Here is a 26,059-nt window from a genome sequence, read left to right on the forward strand (position 1 = left end):
TGACAGAGAGCGAGAGAGAGAGAGAGAGAGGGGAAGTGGTGTAGGGAGGGAAAAATAGCATGCATGAGGTGGTGGGGGAGCATTTGAGAAATGGTGTGCTTCTCGTACCCCCGACGTGCAAGAAACGAACCGAGAAGCGCGCGTCAGGTGCTTCAGCATCTAGTTTTCCACGAAGCCGCCCTTGTCCGGCAATGACTTGGGTTGGGGTCGGTTGGGAGATGGGGGAAGCGAGTGGTATGGTTTTAGACAAACGGCAAAATACCGGAGAAAGAAGCTAATGGAGCTCGCACGTGAGTGTGTGTGGCCGAAGGAAAGGGATAGCAAGGCCGAGGATAGTTTGCGCGAAAATTTTGCGCACTTTTCCAGCATTTTCTTGACGACATCGGCCTACATCGCGCCGGACATGCAGAGAATCCCCTTCCCCACTCCCCTCCCCACTTTCGCGTCGGGGAGTTTTGTGTGGACCGAAGATTATAGATTTCGGAGGAAAAGTGCCATCTCCAACGCACGGGAGGGGTGGGACGAGATCTCATTTTAAATATTGCGTTCCGATCTGGCCCAGTGCATATGTGTTCGGACCGCGAGATGCGTACGCGCTCGTGTGTATGCGTGTGTTTGTATTTTAGGTGGTATACAAGAGCTTGGGCTTCTTAGGCCGGACGTGAGATGATGCGGCTCGATGGCAGGAGGCTGAGCGATACACGGCCTTCTGGCTAGCAGCGGGAGGAAAATGCCTTTTATCCTCACCACCACGCATGCCGTTTGCCAGTGCGCCAGCCAGCGCACTTCTTATCCCTTGCTCGGCTAGCTTTTAGTGTTTCTATTTTTTATCGCCGGACCATCTTCCTCTATCTAGATGCCTTTTTGTCGTTGCGCCGTTGAAGACACCGGAAAAAGGTAATGCATGGGCGAGCTTATTTATCATTCTTCAAACCCGCAACCCTCTCGCTCATTTTCACCCTCACATCCTTGACTTCTCCCTCTCTCGCAGGCTCTCTTTTTCTTTCCCTCCCACAACCTTGGTCCTTGTTTCCTTATTCTCCGGGGGGCACTTTTCCGACGCTGTGTGAACCGGGTCTGCGTCAAGTACATACATATTTTGCACCAGAGACGGATGCGTATGCGTACCGAGTGCGTGCGAGCAGCTTCTTTTTAGAGCACGCATCCCCAGCTGCTGATAGATAAAAGGGGGTCCGGTGGGTGTGATGATAGTTTGCGTCTTGCAAACTTTTCTTCCAACAGTTCTTTCGGGAGCGGCGTTTAAAGATGGGTTGAGATGCATTTGGAACGCACATGCGTTTGCGTTTGTTTGCGATCCACTTGGAGAAAGGGTTAAAATCTGTGCCATCCGAGGTTTGGTTTTCCAGGTCGGGTAACTAATTCAACTCGGTTCAAGAGAACCGTTTGCGATGCACTGTATGACTTATCAAGATAACTTCTATACTCGTAGCAATGAAATGATTATTTGTTTTTGAATCAAAGTGTAAGGAACTTATTAAAAGTATTTTCAATTAGTTGCTGTCTTAACTCGTCCCATTTTATTTTCACAATTTCACAAATATCAAGCCTTTTTCTGACCGGGAAAGTTAGCTATTTAACATTGAAATGATCTAACTGGAACCCTAAACTCAGGGGTTAAGCTACTGTCCATTTATATCCAAATTGCTACGGTGCGGTCATTTCATAAATAAATAATGCACTCCTTCCCTTCACTGATGTCGCTCTCAACATTCCCTGCTTGAGTTTGTCGTCTCGCTGAAAAAGGTCTAAAAATCACTTCCCTCCAGCAAATTAGTCTTTCTTTCTGAATGGCAACCGTGCCTCCCAGGTCGAGGATGAAATATTACCGTTCCGTTGATCGTCGGGCCCAAAATGTCCCCGGCTCCTCGAGTTCCTCGCTTGCGGAACTGCCCAAATCTCCAAACGAATTTCGAGCCACTTCACAGATGCGATGGAATGGGCGAAGATGTCCAGCCGGGCAAAGCGTTGAGGAAGGGAACGGCGAAGGGTTGGTCCATTCTAGGTCTATCTTTTGCTGCATCCCGGACGGAAGAACGAAAGTCCAGCAGCTCGGTGCCCATTCATCTTGGATCGATCGCAAAAGCGCTAGGAGAGGGTTGCTGGAGGGTGGCAAAGGGGAGTGGAAGCAAATGGGTCGGACAGGGAAGACAGAAAAAGGGAAAGAAAGAACATGTACGTCCAACTGAGGACCCGTCCAGTCGTCGGCGTCGTGGAGTTCGCTGCTGCCGGGGAGCGAGTCCTTGCGAGAAAGATATTAGCATACAGCTTCGAAGCGCCGCTGACTCCCGAATCGACTTTCGCCTGCGAGCGGGGCGGTGATACGGTTAAGAAAGAGTGGCCCAGTGGCAGGACGCTGGGAAGGGACTGTAAGGATGGGCATCCCGTTGCCAAGGCGCACGGAAACGGACGAGCGAGCTCAATATATACACATACATAGGGAGCGACACATGCTCGCACGTACGCACGAGACCTCGTATGCATATCCTTGCGTCCGGCCGTTCCGGGGTGTGAGTCGTCGCCAGGCTTCTTTTCTTGCGACCTGGCCAGGACGATGATGGGCCGATGGTCAGCAAAGAAGAGAGTGCACGCTCGACCGGCGCTCGTTTTATGTACACTTTCTTTGCTGCATTTAATCCTCGCCAGCTTCAATCCTTGCCGACTTCCGGTGTGTGTTGCATCTTGCTCTATCTTGCTTCCCTCTCGGGCTCTCTAGCTTGCCCTTTGCATCCTTCTCGCCAGAAGAACTGCGCGTCCGACGGTGGACTTCGTTCGGAAGATTTACAGCAGTTTTTTTTGCTATCGTTGCAACTCCGAAGCTGTCCCTGAGCGTGTGTACCTGGATGATTTTCTTTTACATCCTCCGCGCGCGATTTGTGCAAACAAATTTCTTCGATTGTAAAATCCGTGCCACTTCCGCACGCTCATCGCTTTTCCGGCGCTTCGACACTATGCACATGGTGGAGGTTTGGCTTAGAGTTCGCGGAACATTACGTCCCGTTGCACTGAGGAAACCCGGGAAATGAAAAAGGAAGATACATGGTTATTCTTTCGCTAAGGCATACCGAGGACGAAGAAGCAGCCGAGTTTATTTCTCGTTAAATTTTGGACAGTTCCACACACTACGAAAGAGATCAAAGCGAGATAAAATTAACCCCGCATGAAATAGGAATGAATGCAGCACAAATCACCGCACTTCAATTGAAACTTCTCTTCGCAGGAAACCTTTTCTGGGTGACTGAGTCAGGCATATTGCATTCTACGAGGGTCTGGCCGGGACGGGCTTTCGCGACGGGAAAGGTACGCAACAATTGCAGCTGCAAATTGGAGAAAATTTGTGCGGTGGCCAATCAATGGTCACCGGTGAAATATGGACACCGTTTACAACTTCCACATGCCATTCTACGTATGGTTGATTGGCTTTGAATGAGTGCTAAAAGAAATGGTACTGTTATGAGTTGAGGGGTATTTTTGAGAGCTGCGATGTTTAAGATTTTTTTTAATGCCTGTGGTCTTTATTTATTTCGAATTTCGTTTTTGTTTTTTATCACTGATCCAATTGCTTTGGCCGTTTTTCCAATTAAGATCGCGTGTTACAAATTTATCATTTGATTTTATTTGATTTATACACATAGTTATTTTGAAAAACCCACTTATACATTATTCAAATAAAATATCGGATGTTACAACATAATGTTGTTTGTACGTTTTATCCTCAACATGATAAAATATATAACATTTTTGTTAGCTGGAGTAAGGCTTTCGATTTTTGATAGTTCATACTTTCACACTAGAATACAGATAATATCGTTCCCTTCAGCTTGGTGCGTTGTCTTTTAAATTTAAAGAATTTATTATGAAGTATGTTTCAAATATTCAAGAAGTTTGGATAAAAATTAAATAAGAATGAGATATTTCGACGAAAAAAAGCCAGCCAAGCATAGTTTAAATTGAAAACTAATACGCCCTTCGTGGGGAACTCGCGCAGAACGATATTAGAAGTAATCGAATTCGTGGGAGAATGGTTTGTAAAATAGATTAGAAGTTGTGTGTGCATTTTAATTCGTAAGATTTTTCAAGTAATGTTAAAACTGGTTAAGACTGGACACTGGCTGTCAACCTGCTTATGCACATTTTGTTAGTTTCTTAAACCCAAAGGAACCCCAAAACTTTTTTGAAAACAAACATAGCGTCCGTGCTAAGCTAGCACATCGTTCTGCGAGTGTAACCATTGCTGGTCCGGTGTTTTTCGTCAACCGTTAATTTAACTAATAGTATCTGTGGCATGGATCTTTATACGTTTCCCGAAATTTACAACCGCGGGCTCTGAGAAAGGTAGCACAAAATGATGGCCAGTGAAAGGAGGCAGTTCACACCGATGGTGTATATTTAAGTTGAGCGCAAGAAAACATCAAGAAGAACAAAACAAAACGTATAAGGATGTCCGGCGACTGCTCCGGGACACGAAAAAGAGGAGGGAAATGGTTTGGAAAGTCCTCTCCAGCAATCGATTGATCGAGGGCGAAAGAGATAACGATAACGAGTGTGAGGTGAAGCGATAGAAAACGGCGTCGGGAAGGTAAACGCGACAAAGCGGGCCACCGTGGCAGGATTCTGCCCCGGCGAATGAGATTTTCCCCCGCGCCCGTGTGCGTGCTTTCACCGTTGTCCACCGGTCGAGGGATGACCGGCTATTCCCGAGCTACGTCCCTTCTTTTTTCGCGAGGCCGCAGGGCGCCGTGTGCAGATTGCTATCCGCTTTCTTTCTTTCTTTTTGTTTCCAAATCTTGTCCTTTACACAATCACACACATGAATCAGGGCGGTGGACACACGCATACACGTGGAAAACGACCCACGCATCCGCGAGCACATCGTTATTCGTAGGAAAACTCTCTTCCTCCTTTCGAGAAAAAAAACCTACGTTTGTCACCTACGGGCCTTTTTCTCCTTCGGTCAGCGGCGCAAAACGGTTCTCATCTCATTGTCGGCCCTGCTTCGCACACCCCCGCACAAAGGCGAAAAGAAGTACAAACACACGTACACGCACACGTACGAAGGAAGCGTGTGGCCCTGCGGCCCAAGAAGACCCCTTTCCGTGACCGTGACCAGAGATGTTCAGTGATTAACGAACGAAAACCGGGATAAAAGCGGTAAACCGAAAGGAGCAAGGAACGTTTTCAGAGGCCGGGGGACGAAGCATCGAGGTCGAACACGGCGGTCCGCGGACGTAGGACGAAGGTGGTTGTAATGGAAATTTTTCCGCGACATGGCACACACATATCCTTTGGCCGTCGCCTTTCATCTTCTTTGCGCGCCTTGTTTGTTGCGGTTGTTCGTCTTTTCCATCCTCTGCGTGTTTTTAATTCAAGGCAGTCGCATTTCCGCAGGGCAACTCTCCGCGCTGACACTGACAACCGTCGAGGGAGACAACGACCGCGGGGGTAGGGCCTTTCGTCGGCGTTGGTTACACACGAAAGGACTTTCTGCTTAGCGGGGTTTTTTTCGCTCTTCACTCCGCCCTACCTTCCCTTCTCACCAAGTGCTTCCTTCCATGTTTTCGTCCGCCTTTTCGGTCGGGTTGATTGTTGTGTAGAAAATGTGCTTCCTCAACCCGTTCGCAACCGACTGCCAGCTGCCCGGAATGACGGAGTCCTAGACGGACGGACGGACGGACGGAACCTTTTCCATATCCTTGGCTTTCGAGCGTGAACGCGAGGCGACACACGACGTCCGCACGCAAACGACGCTAAACGGCACGTACCGGTTTTCCGCGTCGCAGCGCGCTGGACAAAAGATGATGCTGGCAGAGCAAAACAAAACAAAAAAAAAACTAAATCGAAACAATAAGAAACCAGAAAAAAACAACAACCATGACGCATGACGTTTTTTGGAGTCAAAAGAATGGAGGAGTAAAGGAAGTCTTGGCGGCCAAATTGTGCCGCTGCTTTGAACGGCTGGAGAAAGGGGTTCCATGCCGTAGGATCGGATGAAGGAAAGGTGTGTGGAAACCTATCGCATCCGCGGCCGTGGGCATAGGCCGGGGTAAGGGCCGATGTTGAAGCTCGAAACCATCCTTGTGCTGGATGGGTTTTGGTCTCTTGTGCTCAAGTTTTTGCACACGTCTAGCCTTCGGTAGGTGAAAAGAAAAAAGGGACCTTTCGCGATGCCAAGATGAAAACGGAACGGCACATCTTTCGATCGAGCCTGAGACAAAATAAAAATTACCCACACACACACACACACGCGAGAATCCAGCTATGGAGCAAAGACCAAACATCGATGTCCCGATGAGGGCTTTGGCAAAGACGCATTGGAGAGAAACCCACTTTTTCCGGTCTCCAAAGTGTGCCCACTTCGACGATGGCCGACGGCGTTTTCCACCACGGCCAGTGGAAATCCTAAATAAATCCCACGCAATGGAAGCCAGGGCTAGCTTTGCAGCGAAAGGGCAAAAAACAAAACTTCGCTGCAGGCTTTCGTTGTCCACGTCGCCGTTTTGATGTACGTCGAGAAGTAGACGAACTGGGGCGATTTCTTTTCGAAGAAAAATGCCCTAACCGATGTGGCATGATGGAATCCCCTGCATTCGCATTCGATTGAACTGCAAACACACACACGCATACACATTCACGCACATATATATGTGTATCGTGGATCTAAGGCACAGTGAAAAAGGGGGAAACTGTGCGAAAGAAAATTGCGCTAAACCGTCGCCGGAAGAGTCGGCGGTGTTGGCCACTTACCCGGGGAAAACTCGTACGGACGCTCGCAGTCACGTTCGGTGTCGCATTTTCCTCTGTGAGCCGTGGGCCGTAAGGGAGTTTTTTCTTCCAGCCCTTCGCTCGCCCCTCTGGCCCTTTGTCGAGTGGACATTCGCAACCCCAGGATCACGGTTTTTTGTTTCCTCGACCGCCACGCTTTTATCTTGGCTGATGTTTGTTCCGTCCGCAGAAAAGAAAAAGCCGTTGGCCACGGACGAACGCGAAGATTGGTAGCAAAGGCTGATGAACGGTTTTTTGTTTTGGTTTTTTTCTCCAAATTTTTACCACAGAAGTCAAAGAAGGATGTGGGCTTCGGAAAAGGTCATAACTTATATTACACTGATCAGTGAAAAGTATGGTAAAAAAGATGTTTTTTGCATGTTTCTCTTGGTCTCATTTGTTTTTCATTACCTGTTCATATAGTAGGCACCTTACAGATTTAATATTTTACGGCATATTGACTTGGCGTTAAATTTCAAGTTTTGTGTTACGGACCAAGACGATCGTTATGCCAAAAAGAAGAATCGAAAATGCTCCTCTTTCTGCCACTCTGTTAATGAAACATATTCCAAATGTTAATTGTTGGATTTTAAACATTTTTTTTTATTTACGAAAAATATGCAAATACACATCAAATTCACTTCATTGATACTTGTGGGACGGATTGGGCAGGATGGCGAGGCATAATGCACTTTCTTAAACATGGGCAAGACTACCCGCAACAAACAGAAGAAGCACCAAAGGTTGCTTGTCGAATGGTTAGTCTATGCAGAAGCGCAAGTAAACAGTTCGATAGTGAATCCACATAACAAGCATTGGTCAGAGTTTTGTGGTGTAGTGTTCCAAAGACAGTTATTGAACATTTTTCTGTTTATAGCCTTTCATACATGTCGTCTTAGCATAACCTTTATATTTACATCATCCACTTGTAGCACTTTTGGAGGAGTCAATATTTGATATTTTGCTATCCTGTATACCTATGATATGAAAACATAGTTTACCATCACAAGAAAATTACTTAAATTTCGTATGAAACCCCGGCCCTATCCGTTTCAATTAAACTCACATCTCTTGTTCAATATACTGCATATTGAAATGCACAATGCATGGGTTATGACGGCAGCATGGGCCCAACTTTGAGTTGCTCTTTGTTGACGGTGCAGTATGCCTCAATCTTTTCAATGTCAGGGCGTTTTGCCACACGTATGCCGGTGCAGTTTTCCCTTTTATTTAAAATGTTAAAGTTTTTAAAACAGTTTCCTTTGGATATCGTTAAACAACATTTTAAGGTACTATAAAAATATTTGGTCGATTTAAGTATATAATTTTGACACTTGTATTACCTAAAATGATGGTATCATTTGTTTTTCTCGTTTTCTCTATGAAAAGTTAATTTGAGGCCGTGAAGTTTTAATAGGATTATTTCCTTTATTTTGAAACGAAATCATTCTGTAAAATAGTGCCGTTACATCTTACATCATCGAGGCTCCTTGAAATACTTTCCCTTATTATATTTCTCGTCTTAATTGAAAAGATATAGTTAGTAAGCTTCGAATTTGTCAAATGCTGTAGCATTGTGTGCTTAAAATGATGATAACGAAGCAGCTTCCAGAGACGGTTGCCTTAAAGAAACGTATTTCAACTCGTTACAAAAGCATCAAGTCAAGTATATTTGCAACACATTTGCCTATCATTGACGAAGGCTGGATTGACGATCTTCGTTACATCAAAGTCTAATCGAATTAGTTTTGATTTATTTTTTTACCCATTGATTGGCATTGATGACCTACGGTAATCACAATTGAACTCTACATCAAATAATAACGCGAATAAACGTACTTTACATTGAAATGCAAATCGATTCTGGGAAATTCGATTGCAGAATACGTTTTGAACGTTTGAAATCATTAAACTGTCAATTTGGGTTTATGTACACACGAATGCGGTATAACCAGTTTCAAGTTTTAAATTCAGATTGTTCGAAAGCGTTTGAGGCTAAAAATTGTGTGTGGAAATTTTGTAAAAATCTGCAGGTAATGGCGATCGGTGTAGGACCAAATGAAAGTGTCGATAAAGGATGTGGAACAAGAGAATAAGCTTGGTAAGGTGGTGTGTCATACCCCAACTCCGCACAACCACCACCAAAGGAAACCTAAAGCCGAGCAAAGTACTCGGACAAGCGAGGCTCTAGGGTTCAGCGCAAGCTGGAGCGAACCGCGAGTTCGCTTGCGTTGTTTGTTTTCGGTACGTGCCGTTTCGAGGCCCCAGGCTTTCCACCATTCCTCGCCCGTATTCTTGTCCGCGATTATCCTTGTTTCCGTGAAGGAGGTCGTGGTCCTTCGGTTCGACGCGGGTGTTAATTTGGCCTGCTGCGGTGGTGAGTCTGCGAATTTTCGGCCCTTCCTTCTTGGGCCTGTCCTTCTGCGTACCCCTCCTACGCCAGCACGGTTTTGCCTACCTGCCCTGCGCTGGACCGTTTTCGGCGGAACGGCATTTTCTGGCCCGCCGCGAACACCGATTGCCATCTCCCGGCGCGAGAGCGAAGGGACGTGACATTGCCGCTGCTCACGGGTGGCTTATGGCGGTCGATGCCATAAGTGGTGTTGGTGTTGGTGATGGTGGCGGTCATAAAAGTGCATTCGCAGTCCTCTTGCAGCGAGGGTTTCCGGGGCCTTCCTGTCCCAGCACTTCTGGGAATTGCGTTCGGCCGAAGTCCCGGGTGCCGCGATAAAATCCCTGGAGCGACACGGCGAAGGTGCTGTGGCCGACGGAGGGCCCGAGAAGGGATCGATACACGACCAATAGGCGTCCGTCCCGTGCTTCCCTCCGTTTCGCGCCATCCTTTTTCGGGCGCACTCGAAGGGCTTCGGTGGCGAAAAAAGCGCCGAGAAAATGCGGGGAAAAGCAGGCGCAATATGCTGCACCGAAACATGACACCGACCTCGGCAGTCCCCGCTCCATCAGCCGATCTCCCCTCCTCCAGCCTGCCCCTCGGAGGAAAGGGCGGGAATGACGAATAATTTTAGCGATATTTCACGCACCCGCTGCGCAGTAAGGTCCTTTTTTTTCCTTCGCTCACTCACTCCCCCACCCTTCACGCGATTCTCGTGGTCCTCTTTCTTTTTGCAAGCTCCTGCCCGTCGCATCCCGCTGCATCCCGCTGGGTAGCTATTTTTTCGACGAAGGTAGCACTAGTACTTTTTCCCGTTTTCGGTACCTGCATCGCAAGGAAAGGATGCAGCGAATCCGGCACCAACGGCGACGATGACGACAACGATGGTGCAGCAACGCAAGGATGCGTTCTTGAGAGCTGAAAATTCTCGGTTTTGGGTCGCCTATTGTCGGAGCCTCCGCTTGACGAGGTTTGACTGGCGAAACTGATGCGATTGTTGCAGCTGAGCCGCAGGTTTATTGCATTTTTTCTTGTCGATGTAAACGATCACCAGAAGCTTGGGTTCTTTTGTCGACCGTTTTTAGTGCGAAATATTCAGAACGTACTTAAAAAACTCTTTTGGAAGGAATTGCAAAGTAATTAAAATTTGTAAAGAAAAAAGGAAGTGGTGCAAACGATGTTTGCTTGAAAACGTTTCGTTCTCAGCCGGTTAAATTTTTACAATCCAGTGCTGTTGTAGCACTGAACTTTTTTTTTCAAACATATTGGGGTTATCTATTGTCATACCAACTGTAAACACTAAAACACTTAGCTACATCAACTTAAGTATTTGAATGTGCATTTCCAGAAAACAACCAAAGTGATTTATATTTGACCGACAAAAATGCCCTTTGGCTATTCTTAAAATGCTTAGTTTAGCAATCTTTGCAAATTGTAAATTGCTGTCAGTTGGTCAGTCAAGAGTACAAAACAAAGTTGTTTGTGATTAAGTATAACGTTTGGTTGATAAGGTTTCGGTGAACACATTACTTCTCTGATATTCGATAACTACTCAAATCAACATAAAATGCGGCTTTATTTCAACGTCTACATAAAACACAAAAAGTACAGAAAAACTGATTTTTGCGCGTGCATTGGAAGTGTGTTATACTTCATGTAAATCAAGCATAATATGTTTGCTTGAGCAGATTGAAGTAATATCCAATTAACTAATTGAGATGCATCCTATTTGAAAAAGAAGCTTTTAGCTCTAAAGCCGAAGTATTTATGAGGAAAACGTAGTTATGAATACGGAATTTACTAGGAACGACAGATGTTCGAATTAATTAATATCAGATGTCAACATTTAGTTTATTAGCTATCACAAAATATTTATATTTTAAACAGTTAGCAGACGTAGAGTACAGTATCACCGGTTTTCATTTATTTTTGGAACAATTGAAACGGCAACGTTTCCAAAAAACCGTGAACCAAAAAGTTTAGAACACCCAGGTGATGGCAATGATGTGTAAAGAAGAGCATGCAGCGAAACACTACGTGAGCATAATTGCAGTGTACGTTTTAATTTGTTTATGGATCTAAATCTGTTTAGAATGATCCGTTATGAGAATAGAGTCGATCCCCATTATGCAACCCATCCTGAATTTTAAACAATCGCTCCTAAACAACTAATCCTTTCGGTGGAAGGAGTAACAAAAACGCCAAGCAAAAATAAAAAAAAACACCAACACAATCAAACCACCGATTGAATGCTATCCATCGAAGGCAAAGCTCTCAAACCGCTCATTTAGCTTTGAATGCCGGACAATAATTGACGCGAATAGTCAGGAGATTAATCGGCTTCGATAATTTTCAATTAGTCAATTACGTTCTTTTAGCCTTCCGCCATCGAAGCGGCTGACGTTGATCTAGCAAACGTCCTGTTTTTCCGTTTTTCCTTTTATTGGAATCATGCCGGAAGGCAAAAAAACCACGCACAAACACGCACACAAACCTCATTTCATTCATTGCCCTTTCCAAGAGATGGGATGAGGCGAGGAATCCTGCTCCGGATGGATTCCATCCTGGTTTACCTTTTTTCTTTAGCGAAAAAAAATGGGTCTGCAGGGAGAAAAAAAAACAAGAGGAAACAGTTCGCGTAGTTGCATTTGTTGCAACGAACGGAGTACCTCGGTTGGGATTGATAGTCCACGGGATGGGTTTGGGCGGGGAGGCGCGAAGGGAGATGTGAAAAGGGACCAGGAAGGTGGGCGAGAATGAGCGGCCCAGTGGTTACCCCGTCCCTGTCACCTTTCGTCCCGCGAATCCTGGAGTAAACCATTATTACGCTTGCTCTTTGTAGTTCTGCGTCGATCAATCCTGCAGCCCGGAAAGTCCCGCTGCACGTGCATCCGTGTGTATGTGTGTGAGTCTCCTGCACACCCTGGAACATATTCATTTTCGAATGCGTTTTCTAATTTTTTCCGCCTTCATCCGGCCCACAACCACCATCACCACCACCACCACCATTAGCAAGTGGTGTTTGCATCGGCGACAAATGACCGAAACGGAGAGAAAGGGGGAGAGAGTGAGTGGGGAGGAAAAAAATCCTTTTTGCCGCTTTCTGTCATAATTAGCACTCCCTCGGCGACGCTCGGGACGTACATCTGTCATGTCAGTCGGGAAAAAGGATACGCTTACGGCCTCCGATGGCTGCCCGTGGTTTGTTTGTGTGGCGCGCTTAGGTGTTGGTCCGCTGTGTGTCTGTTGCATGCCCACGCCCGGGAAAGTGCATCACTAGAGGTGGAGTTGGGGGAGTCGGGTGAGCTACATTGGAACTCATTCCCTCCCGCACTTTGTTGCTTTCCGCCTAATCCAATCCTTTGGGAAACACGCGAACCCGATCGTCCCATAGAAACACGCGCGGCCTATGCGCCCATTGAACGTTTGCATAGAGTCTGTGTGTGTGTGTATGTGTGTGTGTGCTTGTGCGTGTGTGGTTGCCATCAATTTCGACCACCCCACAGCCAAATGCCATGCCTTGTGATGGGAATTGCATCCCGGCTGCAACAGGCTGCCGTTTGGTTGCATCGGCGAAATGGACTGACCGATGAACGCATCGCCATGACGGACACTAACGGGACTTAATTAATTGATTCGATTTCACTTTGGGCCGAAGGATTTTTTATTTCGTGCCCGGCGGGCGATGTCGCGGGAGATGCTACGCGCGTGAAACGAGCGGTTTTTCCGGCGTCACTGCGAGTACGTTTTTCTCGGATTTACGTGCGGAATGCGGTAAAGGGAGGGAGGAGGGGGGGGGGGGGGATACCGATGGAGCTTTGGGAGCGTTCAATCAAAGTGCGATTAGTTGAACCCCTGAGAGATGAAATGTGCGAAGAGGTGAAGCGTTTTAGAAAAACTATTACGAACGGCATTGATCCGTCGATTGTTCTTTATGGTGACAAATGGAACAATTTCATGAGAAGGTAGATGAAACCTGATTGTTGGGTATTTTGCCACACAAAACATTTTACCTTATCTCAAGATGTGAAAGTGTTTTAACTATCTTGATCATGTCACAAAAACTCGAGCAGATTACATAATCCAGCATTGCATTTCATTAATCGGTATATCATTTAAAAGGAAGATACCACAGCAGTAGTGTTGTGCTTAATGAATCTTTCGATGAGATTCATTCATATGTATCTTCTGCAATGAGTGATTCCATTCACGAACCGAATCTTGAAGGAAAAAATGTCCACGATTCATGAACCTCTACGATTCACGATTCTCCACGATTCACGATTCTCCTCGATTCTTCGGAGAGGCTTGGATTATGCGACCAAAAAAAAACAAAAGGAGGGGCCCTCAACCCAGTTTTGGTTGACAACTTTTCCTCACTGGGTGTGTCTTCAGGATTTTCTGATTCATGAATCTTAATCAGATTTACACAACTTTACTGCCCTCTCATTTTCTTCCTGCTTGTTTTCAAGCTCTAGCAAAGCCGGGTTTCATTAATCTTGGAGATTCGTGAATCGTGAATCTCGAACATGGAGATTCATATTCATTGATTCTTTTCAAAGATTCATGAAGATTCGTGAATCTGATTCGCACAACACTACACAGCAGTCTTTACGTCAAAGAAGATTTGTTTCCAAGGAAGTATAGTTGAATTCCTATAAGGAGAAAATCGCTTCTTTCTCTAACGAAGACATTTCAATTAAGCATTTAAAGGATTGTTGCCTTTGAATAAACTAAATTTACCAGTCATTGGAGCATCAGTGAGCAATATTTTTGAGTATAATTAACCACTTTGTCGAGCTTTAAAAATATCCTCATTCTCACTAACGAATCTTGACTGTATTGAAGCAACATGCAACATTTGAGTAACAAAATTTAGTGTTTGTTGTTTGTTTGTTTGTTTGTTTGTTTAAAAACAAATGTTTTTGAAGCATCACAATTTGGTTGTGCCACCCAATATGATGATTATCTATTCAAAAATAGATCATTTTACTAATCTTCGAAAGAGATTAATTTCGAAAAATAGCAAATTTTTCGATATTCATGACTCTTTAAATTGTAGGAAGGACAATGTCCTTGTATAAAGTCAAATATTTATTTGAATCACATTGAACTGTATTTCAAGATAAATTAAAGTTGCTTCAATGAGTGTAAATGCATCACTTTTCATCAGATGAAATTATGGATTATCAATCATAAATTTATAGATTCTTCTGTTGTAAAATCCGTTCAACGTTGTTGTGGAATCGAATTGTCGAAATATTCCATTACATCCTGTTTGTATCTCATGTTTTTCAAGTTACTTTTACATCCACTTGGTATGGATTATTTGTTACATATACTCTTAATGCGCACACTTTCATATCCACTTAATGTGTATTATCAGTTGTATTGATTTAAAACATTCATCGTATCTTTATGCCCAAGAAAGTTAAATAGTATGACAACTTTAGCTGCGAGATCATACAAATTGATCGTCTAAAATTAGTTTTCGCTTTAAGGTTTTAATGTATTTCATGCTATCAACTGCTGTCAAGCTAAAGCCACTCCGTACAACTTCTGGCTAACCTATCAGGATCCACTTACAGCCTAGTGACTTAATCCCCTTTTGTGGACACGAGCGTTTATTCGGACGCTTTTCTTTTTTTATTGAATGACGCTAGGATTCCCCCCGAAAGGAAACGATTAATAACGACCAACTAATCTCTTTTTGGTTTTTTTTGCTCCTTTTCGTTGCCGCATTCGGTCGCGTGCAATCCCAGCAATACACTCGCACCAGACAGTCCATTTCCACTGCCACTTTTCCTTGTAGCCTCATACGACCTTCCAGCCGAAATCGTAACAACTTGTTGCATTGCGCATTCGGATCCCCCCAGACTCGTAAGGAAAGCATTCTCCTTTAGCCTCCTTTTTTAGTGGTCTCTCTCTCTCTCTGTCTGTCTCTTCCTACTGCTTGCCCCATCCAGTCGGAATGTTGATACAGCATAAATTTTTATTATTATGTCCGTCGTCTTCGTCGTCGGGCGCCGTCTTCCGTTTATCTCAAGCTTGCAAACACGTGCTCGAGAAGAATGTGTTTGTTGAAACCTGCTGATGCCGGGTGGGATTCCTTTTCCTCCCGGTTGCGGACTCAGTGAAGAAGTTGCGGTAGAAGAAGGATGTTCTTAAATCATATTAAATCAAATCAATTAATTCCGTACTGGGGCTCGGAGTGTGCCGTGCGAGGGGGATCTGGAAAGAGTCGAAAACTTTCAAATCGTGATCTGTTTCAGGCTCGGTTGCACTAACTTTGTCCGTTCACCTTTCGGAGGATCCTTTTTCGGGCTGTGTAAAGCTTGGTTTGTGGCACACAGGCGCAACCATCGTCGATACAGGAAGCTGACGAGGGAAGAACTGCAAACACGTTTGCAAATAGTACATAAAAATACCCACCAACACAAGCAAATTCTATCAGCCGGTCCTGTGCTACCACGAAGATGCAGGAACCAAGCAAAAGTAGAAGAAGAATCGTTGACATTGAGACGCTACACCATAGTCGGCTATCTTTGTGTGTATGTTTGTGTGTGTGTAAGTAGGTTTCCTACAGCATCTTAGTTAAGTTTTATGGCCCATTCCTTCTTCCCGAGCGCTACGGGAGAATATTTTTATTTGTTTATTCATCTTACGTCTTTCCCCTCTAAGACGACGAGCCTCCTCCACCCCCGCTTCTTGATCTTCCCCTCGCCTACCACTCCCCACTTGCTTGGCCAACTTTTTATGTTGGTGGTGGGTTTCGCATTTTTCGCTCATAAAACCAAGTTCTCCACCACTCATTCGGCCAGACATTATGTTTTCCTCTTCCCACCCCAGGCCCGCCGTTCCTCGCCATCTTCGCTCCTTCTCGGAACCGGTGACGACCCATTCATCTTGGTTCGTTTTCTTACACCACCCCAGCCTCTCCCATCTTCCTTCTGCTCGACCACTTCTTCGCCTTCACCTGGCTTACATTCTTGTGGCCCAAGTCTTTCGAGTGTCTTTCTTATCCTGCGATTGTAATACTGTGGCTGTGTGTGTGTATGTGTGTGCGCCTGTGTGCATACTTTGGCTTTGTGGTTGTTGAGTCTCTGGCGGAGCATTTTTATTCGGTTGTCCATATACCGTATCGTCTTTCTCCGGAACGACTCTTTTATTGAGCCGTTTTACTCTTTTCGGATTTCTCCTGTTTGGTTCCGGACTGCGGGGTTTTCTTGTTTTTACTGTGTTGTCGCTACTTTTTCTATTTGTCCCTGTGGGTGTGGCTGTGTGTATGTGGATGCTGCAGTGCTTTGCTGTTTTGGTTTCGTTCCCCTGCTATCATCTGGACTTCCCGTCCGGTCGGTTTGCCTTTTATTTCTCCCCGCCCAACGCCACACGAGGGCAGCTCCTTCCTGCCGTCCTTCCTTGCTTCCTTTCTTCCTTCCTGTTTCTTTCCTGTTGCAGTTGCCGTTTTCTTCGCTTTTATTATCATGTTATTATAGAGTTTATTTGCCAAGATCGGCACGCTTGCTCCCTGGTGCCGGCTCCTTTTGCTCCCGGGTACAACGGGAAAGCGTTTAGGATAGGTCAGTTTCTAAAATACATTTTCGGAGTGTGCGGCTGTGTGTCTGTGCAATGATAAACGCTAACAGCGCCAGCCAGTGAAGTTTCTTAGCGCGAGCGGATACGTCTTCCTGTGTTTTCGTTCGTGAGACCGCCACCTCTTCCCTTTTGGCGTCTTGGTTCTCGTCGAAGCTGCTGCCGCTGCTGTCGGAAGCGGGAAGATGATGGCTCCGTTTGCGATGAAGTTGGGTAGGATGAGCCGAGGAAGACGGGCCGTGAGGTATATATCGCCCCGTTCTTTTATCGCCGCTCAACCAAGGGCACACCGAAGATAAGGAGAAGTCGTTTTAGCAAACAGTTTTGTCTTCCGAACGCCTCGTCCTCTGCGCGGAGGTTCGTGCTCCTGCCGCCAAAGGAACGGATTTTTTTATTAGTATTATTATTATCATGCGCTTCTGGGGCTGAATTTATGCTACGCTTCCTGTGGCCCTTGCTTACTCCCATTCTTTGGGCGTTTGTGTTTTCGGTGGATGAAAGTGAAACGCGACAGCAGTGTGTAAACGGAAGGATGCTTGGAGGTTTGTTTTTGCATTGATGCAAACAACAAACACTGCTGGCTGAAGCTGACGAAATGCTTCGTCAGCTGATGGATAATTTATAGCCCAGTTATTCGGTGCTGCCGGTTATAATAAAGACGAAGAGTGGATGGAGTTTTATTTTTATAGCTGATATCATGTGGTTTTGTTATTTAGTCCACCTGTTTGAATACGCATCGGAGAATGTGGGCGCGAAAGCAAAAGGCAGCTCATGGCATTTTTATTCTTATTCCTCTCGTGGGTAATAAACGTACATTAGGACATGGTAAGCGTTCAATCTATTTGCTTATTAATATTGCATTGGGAATATTTGAAGGAAGGCAACACATTTCTTATTGTGATATTGCACCTGAACTAGTTGTTCTTTAGATACATCTTCTTCTTGGCGTAACGACCTCTTGGTCATGCCTGCCCGTTAAGGGCTTACGAGACTTGTTTCCCTACTGTACGTGGATAGTCAGTCCTCCTCTTTAGATACAAAAGGCATTGGAAACTTTTATAATATTGGATTTGATTTTTTGACAGCGTGGTATATTTTATCCCTCATATGTTAAAGCTTGAGTTTGAATTTGATAAGCAAATTAGTTTTAATTGAGGAAGATGTGCATTGAATTGAGGATTAACATGGATTAATTGTCCAATAAGAGTTTGATGAATCAACTACGAGCTGGGTTTATCATTTTCAAACAATTTTTTACTATTTTACTTTCCATCTTGGATCCAAACTCTCCAAACTAAAAATGGAAGATTTTTCAATCTTTCCCTCAATTCCTTCTTCTTCTTCTTCTTGGCGTAACGACCTTGTTGTTGGTCATGCCTGCCCGGTTAAGGGCTTACGAGACTTGTTTCCCTGTTGTACGGGGATAGTCAGCCCTCTCGTACAGGGGAGGGTCTGGTCTCGGATGGGATTCGAACCCAAGCCGTCGAGGGGGTGAGCCCCGGCGCTCATAGGCCGATTTTCTAACCGGCGCTACCGCTCGGCTGTCGCGGACCCCCCAAATTCCTCAATTCCTATCTGTCCCGAATCGAATTTTTATGAATACAACAATCATCCATTCGTATACTCGTCACATACCTTTACATTATTCAATGGAAAATAATTAATTAAACAATATTACGAATGATTTTGTTAGCCCTTCACACGTAATACGTAATTTGTAATACGCCGTTTTCTTATTGTTATGAGGCAAATAAACATTTATAAACACGAAATACTGTAATGGTTGTCGTGTTGGTATGTCACAGTAATAGTTAGATATATTTTAAATTCGTATAGTTGAAAAAACACTGTTTCTGAAACCTTAGATTTCAGGAAACAAATTCGATTGACCTTACAAAAATTGCAACTATCGGTTGGTTTTCATTACAATGTTTTCACCCGGTTATGACGTTCAAAACATCGATTTAAATTCGGTAATGTCGTTTAAAATAGTGTTATAGGAGCATTTACCGTCATGTGATTGGTAATTACTTTCAATGGTTCGTGTATGAATAACAATACGGAACAGTAACTTCCTTGAACAATATCTGTGTAGTTCTTAAAATCGATTCTTCTGGTTTGTGTTAGCATTAACCGTTTGCGCTGGCTACAGTTAGACGATAAGCAGGATGACGAAATGGTGGCGTGACGCCAGGGTAGACCGCGTTTACTGCTACTGATAAGCAAAAATAAAACTCTGTGTTCGTTCGGCGCTTGCATCTATTCATAAAAAAAACCGTTCTCCATTGTTGGAAAGGTTAAAAGAAGAAATGACAAACCAGCGGCGGGTCCGCGAAATCAACAAACTAACGCCTGGCAGACAGCCTCCGCTGAGGGACGCTGATAAGAGCAGCGCCAAACGCATCTCGAGCGAAAGTGAAACGAGTTGGACTGCACGCGTCCCGAAGGCCATTTCAGTCTGGTCGACGTCGAGTCCGGCGCCGGCTCCTTGTTCGATAAGAAAACTATGCTAATCTTCTCGCCGAAGACGGACGCAGACGGTTTCCCTTGGCTCGGCTGGTGAGCAGCCACGACTCGTTGATGTCGTTTTTCATGGTCTGCGAAGTTCGCGAATGCGTACCAACATCCGCTGAGCAAGCCGATGGAGTGTTGTATTTTTTTTTGACTACATTTCATGTTGCTCCCCTTCTCGGTGACGCTGTTCGCGAGCGTTTGATAAGAAACCTTTGGCGGTTTGACATGGCTCATCAACAGCCGCAATTTTCCACCCCAGAGCCACCGTATCTTTGACCGAGGATCAACAACCAAAGACTGCATTCTGTCGCAGGGAAACCCCTAGCCCTGGGAAGGGAACGAAAGCGGGTGGAGGGCTGACACTAGCTTTGTAGATTTTTTCCTTTATCAGCCCATCGCATTTTCCACTGAATAGAAACACCTCATGGCGATAGGCCGGTCCAGTCGGGCGTTCTCCTGGATGTCCTGGATTTCTATTTGCACTCCCTGCATGCCCCGGTTCGGAAGCGTCCCAAGCTAGAAAGAGATTTCCCTAGATCTAGATAGGCCCCAAGGCAAACACTGGCCCATCGCTGATCCGACGCCTGGCGAGATGTTGTCCTGTCCCCGCCGTGGCCTGGACTTTTAATTTATTTTTGTTTTGTTTCTTACATGCCTCTGTTTACATTTCGTGACTACAGCGAGTGAATCCGGGAGGCCTTAAAAAAGGAAACAAAATACAAAATGGAGCAAATAAACGAACGTAGGCGACAGCATGACTTTCGCCACGCCAGTGTCCTGCCGGGAGGACACAGGATGCACCGCACACAGTGGTCAGTGTGTGCTTTCGACTCATCTCGCGACCGTCCCCGGCGAGGGCTGAGATTAATCTGGACGTGTTCGGTTGCTCTTGCCCCTTCATTTATTTTTGATGCGATCCCCATTGACAAATGATTGGACCGCGGGGATCGAGCTCGTGGGGAGGTGAACGCGGCACGGTGATGAGTTAGAATTTTTCATTATTTTAACCACTCTCACGTTTTGGTCCCTGCCGTTCGGCCTTGTGATCGTGATGAATGTTTACCGCCGCCAGTAGTCTCGTTGCCCGCTCCTCGGGACTCGTCCCTCGTTCAAGGAGTTGGAAAACTCTGTGATTGTTTTCGTTGATGAACCGAGCACTGAATGATTATTGTGATGTTCCCCTCGTGCTGTTCGTGGTATTGCAGCATCTTTTAACCTGTTGATTTCGTCGTTGTGGTTAGCTCATGGTGTGTAATATTTGATAGAAAAGCTCGTCCGATTGGTATCATCAAAGAAATGCAGCTAAAATGCTTGACCGCCGCAAGGGTTTCGTTGAACATTGGACAAGCTTTGGACTGTCAGTTAGAAGATGTTTTATTAAATTTTTTTTTATATCATTCAATCAAGCTACGCTGTACATGTTAATTTTTCCATGTCAATATTTTCATACCATTGTGTTATAGAATATTTTTCAAGCATGTTTAGAAGATCTTTTGATTAGGTAAAACATCATAAACTTGTGTTTATTATTTATCATATTCATTTCATACTCATATTTTTAATATTTTTAAGAAACTTTAATTTTCATTTCTGTGTCTGTTTGTTAATAGAAAAATGGTAATTTAATGAAAGAATGTCGTAAGGCATTAATGACATTTATGATTTAGGGTCGATTAATAAAGTACTTTTTGTTCTAATAATAATTGTATTTGCAATCTGATGAACATTGAATAGAAGAGAATATGAATTTGTTCATAACTAAAGATTAGTTAGATTACTGAAAAAAACATAAGAAATACACAAGTATTGTGTTTTCTGCATGCCATGGTGCCGTTTTTTTTCAAACTCATCGATCGCTTGTAACATAACCATAATTCAAACAGTTCGGTTTAGTTCATCGGCTATAAAATGATAATCGAATTATAAGAATGGTTCAATATTATCTTATTAGCAAAACATGTTTTGGGCTTATATAAGATTAGATAATCGGCCCATGAGCGCCGGGGCTCACCACCTCGCCGGCGTGGGTACGAACCTCAAGCTAGATCGGACCCTCGCCTGTACGAGAGGGAACTGACTCTCCACACATCCACATACAAAATGGGAAAAGCCCTTAACTGGCAGCCCTTCAAGGGTAGGAATGACCAGCGCGGTCGTTAACCCAAGAAGAAGAGTTTTTTAAATTTAATTTTATGCAAATTCATATAATTTACAAGCTGAGCGTGTTTGAGTTTCACGCTAAAGAAACATAATTTTGATTCGTGGTATTTCAAAACCATATCAACGAATTTCAGCAACACTGTATACCCCCAACCAATGAAAAACAAGTTTGAAAAAATGTGTTTCAAAGACAATTATTTCAGTTTACAATGTTTTATAAATGTGGTGTTCGTGTTCCACTTGCATTTTCATCTTAAGTGATGAAACAAGCGTAACATTTATTTACAAAGAAAAGTAGTGAAGAAGAGTACTGAAAGCAGTTTTTTCTCGAACAGTTAAGGTTTGACTCTGTTGCTATTGAAAGATCTGCTAAATAGTCATAGGTGGATGTTGTTGGAGTGAGAGTCACTTTGTTTGTCAGCAGTGTCCAGTATAATGTCCGCGTGTTTTGATACGCGCAGCCTTCCGATGAAGCTTTAGTAGTCCGCTACGGTTCTCGAAACCGAACGCCCGCCCCCTGCGGTGACATCTGCCGATGACTCGTACGCGTGCCATATTTCATGCATGCCTTGGCGCCAACTGAGCAAACCCCTTCCCATCGCCGGCTGCCCGGAATGCGACAGTTTCATCATCAGCATCATCGTCAGCGTCAGCATCGCCAGCGTCGTCTTTCTGCGTGCCGTGAAGGCGCTCGAGAAATGGGCATCGCCTCGCCCATCGGGAGGCCGCGCAAGGACAATAATTGAAACTCGCCATGGTCGCCGGAATAATAACAACATCGCACCGTACGCCGCCTTTGCGAATCGTCAACGTCAAGGAGGTAGCGACCGGTCAGCCCGTTCGAGCAAATAACGCGCCGTCCCGCCGGTGGACGGGCCCGGTTCGAGTTCCTGGGACCTTCCCGGGACCGGAACGACCTGGCAGCGGATGTTGCCACTGCGGAACCCCGTTCGTTTCTCCAACCGCTCCCCCTCCTCCTCTTGGGATCCGGTCCTAACGAGCCCGCACCTCCAAGGGGCAGAGTGTGCGTTTGTATCGTCGTTCGTTTCGCAAGATGGCCGCCGTGTGCTCGTATGTGCGATCGATTGCAGAGGACGGTGTTGCAGAGGACGGTGTAGGCCTTGATTGAGAAAACATCTCCGACTTTTACCCCTTTTCTTACCGCCTGGAGGAAGGACGGACGGAGGACGGATAAAGGGATGCAGTGGAACAAGGGAACGGAACCCTGATGTGCGAAAGGATTCTTCCGGAGTCGTACCGTCCGTCCGTTCGTCCGCGTCGTCGTAGTCATCGTCGTGGTGGTCATCGTTGGTCAACGGTTTCAGTGCGCACACATAACCCCGCCGAACTTCGCTGGGTTCGCCTTTTTGGAACGAAGAAAAGCTGGCACCGTATGGCGCCGTTGGTCAGCAAGTTGTGGCAGCCTCGGCGAGCAAATGGCACGGCGGGAAACGGGGGGACAACAAACAGGGAGGAGGGGTCAACAACGGCCGGGAGATCGAATCGAAGAAAAGGCACAGAAAAGGTCGGAAAAACAGCGCCGGACCGTTTCGGTGCTGCTGATGCTGCTGCTGATGATGATGATGATGTTGCTATGGTTGCAACCGTGCTCGGTCCGGTGCCGGTGATGCTGGCCTGGAGTGCTTAACGGTGGCGGGTTCCTTCATCTTTTGCATGCGCCAACACCGCACGGGCACCGTGGATCGGCCAAGAAAGGATATGAGCGCGCGGCCCTCTACGAACGGCTTCCGGTTTTGGACAACGGGCTGGTCCGCTAGCTGGGGGCGGACGAAGGACCGGAAGCGTGGGTTTGAGAGCCGGGTTTGAATTTCTGATGCCAACCAGCGGTGGTGGGGCCCGGTCTTGGCTTGGTTCTGGGAGCCGTGGCCTCGAGTGTGCCGTGCACGTTCCTGATTCTGCATGCGAAGATATAAGTATAAGGCATTCTTCGTCGTCGTCCTCGTCGTCGTCGTCGTCGTCGTCGTGGTCCTTTCGCTCGGACCAGCCACTTGCACACGGACTTGGCTGATGTGGCAACGGTCCGGGGTTGCCTGCCGACCCATCCCATCAGCTCCTAAAAAGTCGTCGTCGTCGTTGGCGAGCGTGAACGTTGCCGAGGATCATGAGGTTACGCCTTGCGAGGCCTTTCTTTTGCAGCCGGATGTGAGGAGTTGTGGGGTTGGGGGGGTGGGGGCAAAGGAACGGCCGGTCGATTGGTCAGCACTCCGGCAAGTTCTTCACCGACCCGGGGATGGTCAGTCCGTCATTCGGGCGGACCGGCGGACTCGGACACATCGGTCTTTCGCAGAAGCGGACCCGGACCCGCTCAGTCCATCGATAGGAAACGGAGTTGGTGGTTGGCTGGGTGCGCCAAGAAGAGTACAGCTACGGTACGCGGACTTCGACCGAACCCCTCCCCCCCCTCTTTCCACCCTGCAAGGATGCTGGCAGAAGTTCGTGTAGCGGACCGTCGTTGGCAGCCGTCCGAGTTGGGACGCCCAACCCCCGATGGGACGAATGGAATGAGTTTCAGGGTGGTACGAGTTTTCCTTTCGCTGGAAATTGTGTACTGACCGGCACGATTTGGGTACGGCGCGGGTGGGGAAGGTTGGTGGTGGACAGTTTTGGGCAGTTTTGAGCAGCAGCAGCAGCAGATACGCTGCGTCTCCCAGGTAGGATGAGGATTTTGCGGGATCTCGGGCAACAGCTCTACACCGGAGTTAAACCTTTCCAGTTGGTCCTTCCTTTCTCGTGTGTGTGTGTGATAGTGCTCCATCGCCATCGGTGTATCCTTTTCGCTTGTGCTCGAAGGACCAATATCAGCATCAGCGGCATCATCATCTACATTTCACCGCCGGCGACCTCCATCTTCTTCTTCCACGGCACGCGCAAACACGAAACGAAAGCGGTCCTCCTTTCGAAACCGGCGACGATGATGGTGGTCAGTCCAAAGTCCAAGCGCGCACCGAAGGATACGCTCCTCTTGAGACGCGCTTCTTCTGTGTATGGCTGAGTATGTGTGCGTGTGCGTGTGTGTATGTGCATGGTAGGACTGGACGGTTCCCTTTCTGCGGTCCGGGGCGTCCGAGTTAGCGGTGTCCTTCTGCGCAAAGATGTGTCCGGCACCGTGTCCGGCGGGCGCGGAAAGCAGCGGAAGCGGCAGAAGAACAAGATGGCACCAAAGAAGACGAAGAAGGACAGCGCTCTACACACGGGGTCCGCTTTTTAGAAAAGGATAAAATAAATATACATAAGAGCGGAAAGTTGGCCTCATCATCTCCGGTGGGGAAGGGTTGATAGTACGAGATGTTTGCAAGCGCACCCTCTTCGCCGTCCTCCCAACACCCCCTTCTCCATCTGTCTCTCCCCACCCCCGTGGAGCGCGGGGAGAAATTGAACTGCTGCTGTTGCCAAGGGGGCCAAGGGTGAGTGTTTTTGGTGGACCAATCTTCACTTGGGCGCTCGTCGAAGGACATGAGAGGGCGGTGGGAGGTGGTCAAGCAACCGTGCCGTGGTCGGTCAGCATTCGTCCGGTTCAGGCTAAATTGAACCCGGGGTGGTAGTGGTGTTTTTTTTTCTCTTTGTTTCAGCATGACATGTATTTAAGCGCAAGATCGGTCGAATGTGTGTACGCTGTCAACCTCATTCTTCAACTTGCGGCCCGGTAGAGAGGGAGGGACACGCGTGCTCAGGGTGGGGCAATAAACAAAAAAAAAAAAAAGGAAAGTTACCTCGATAAGGACTCTGGAAAGATATGAGCGAGCTTTTTCGGTAGCCACCGGTTTTCATCGGTTTCGGCACGTTCTTCATCAGGATAGCACTCTTTCTCGGGTATGGGTATCCTTGCTCGAGAAGTAAATGAGGTGCGGTGGAGGATGAGCTAACGATGTTACTTTAGTCTATATTTTTTCACCATTTAGTTGCATTTCATTAAAAAGGTGAAATGGATATCAACTGCAGCCTGGTGACGTTACTCCGTTTTGTTTCGTTGAAACATCATTTCATCATAACATAGACATACTTGAATATTATAAATATTATGCAATGTACCTTGAATAGCATAGCTTTTTTGCTCCCATAAAGATATTTCAGTTTTTGGAGGACACTATGTACAGTTCATGAAATATTTTTCATCTGTTTCATCTTGCGAAAATTAAAATTGCAATTTAAATCTCAATTTATTATAGTCCTCATAAAGGACTATTTCATTTTAAACGATGGAGGTTATATCTATTACAAAATGGACGAGTTTCTGATAATTCTTATACCATAATGCATTTGTAAAAACTATTCAAAGCTAATTTACTTACGGTTTTGTGACTCCTTTATCGCCCCTGCTCCATATTGGATCAAACCCTCCTCTCAAAAATTCCCCCTCAACGCTTCCCACCATTCAATTGCTTTTGGATTGGTACCGCTAGATGAGAAGTTGCTTCGGACTGTAATATTGCTGGGTATCGATGTTATTTTCGGTTCAGACCCGGAGATTCAAAACAGGATAAGTGTGAAATAACTTACAAAAAGTGTGCGCAATCGCTTGTACGTTTACGTAGCGTCCGATTAAGTAATGACAGTGCCACTGTTTATCTCGCTGTTTCGATCATTCAATAGAAGTCCGAG

This window comes from Anopheles coustani, chromosome 3, assembly GCF_943734705.1.
Source record: "Anopheles coustani chromosome 3, idAnoCousDA_361_x.2, whole genome shotgun sequence".
In the NCBI taxonomy this organism is placed as follows: Eukaryota; Metazoa; Arthropoda; class Insecta; order Diptera; family Culicidae; genus Anopheles; species Anopheles coustani.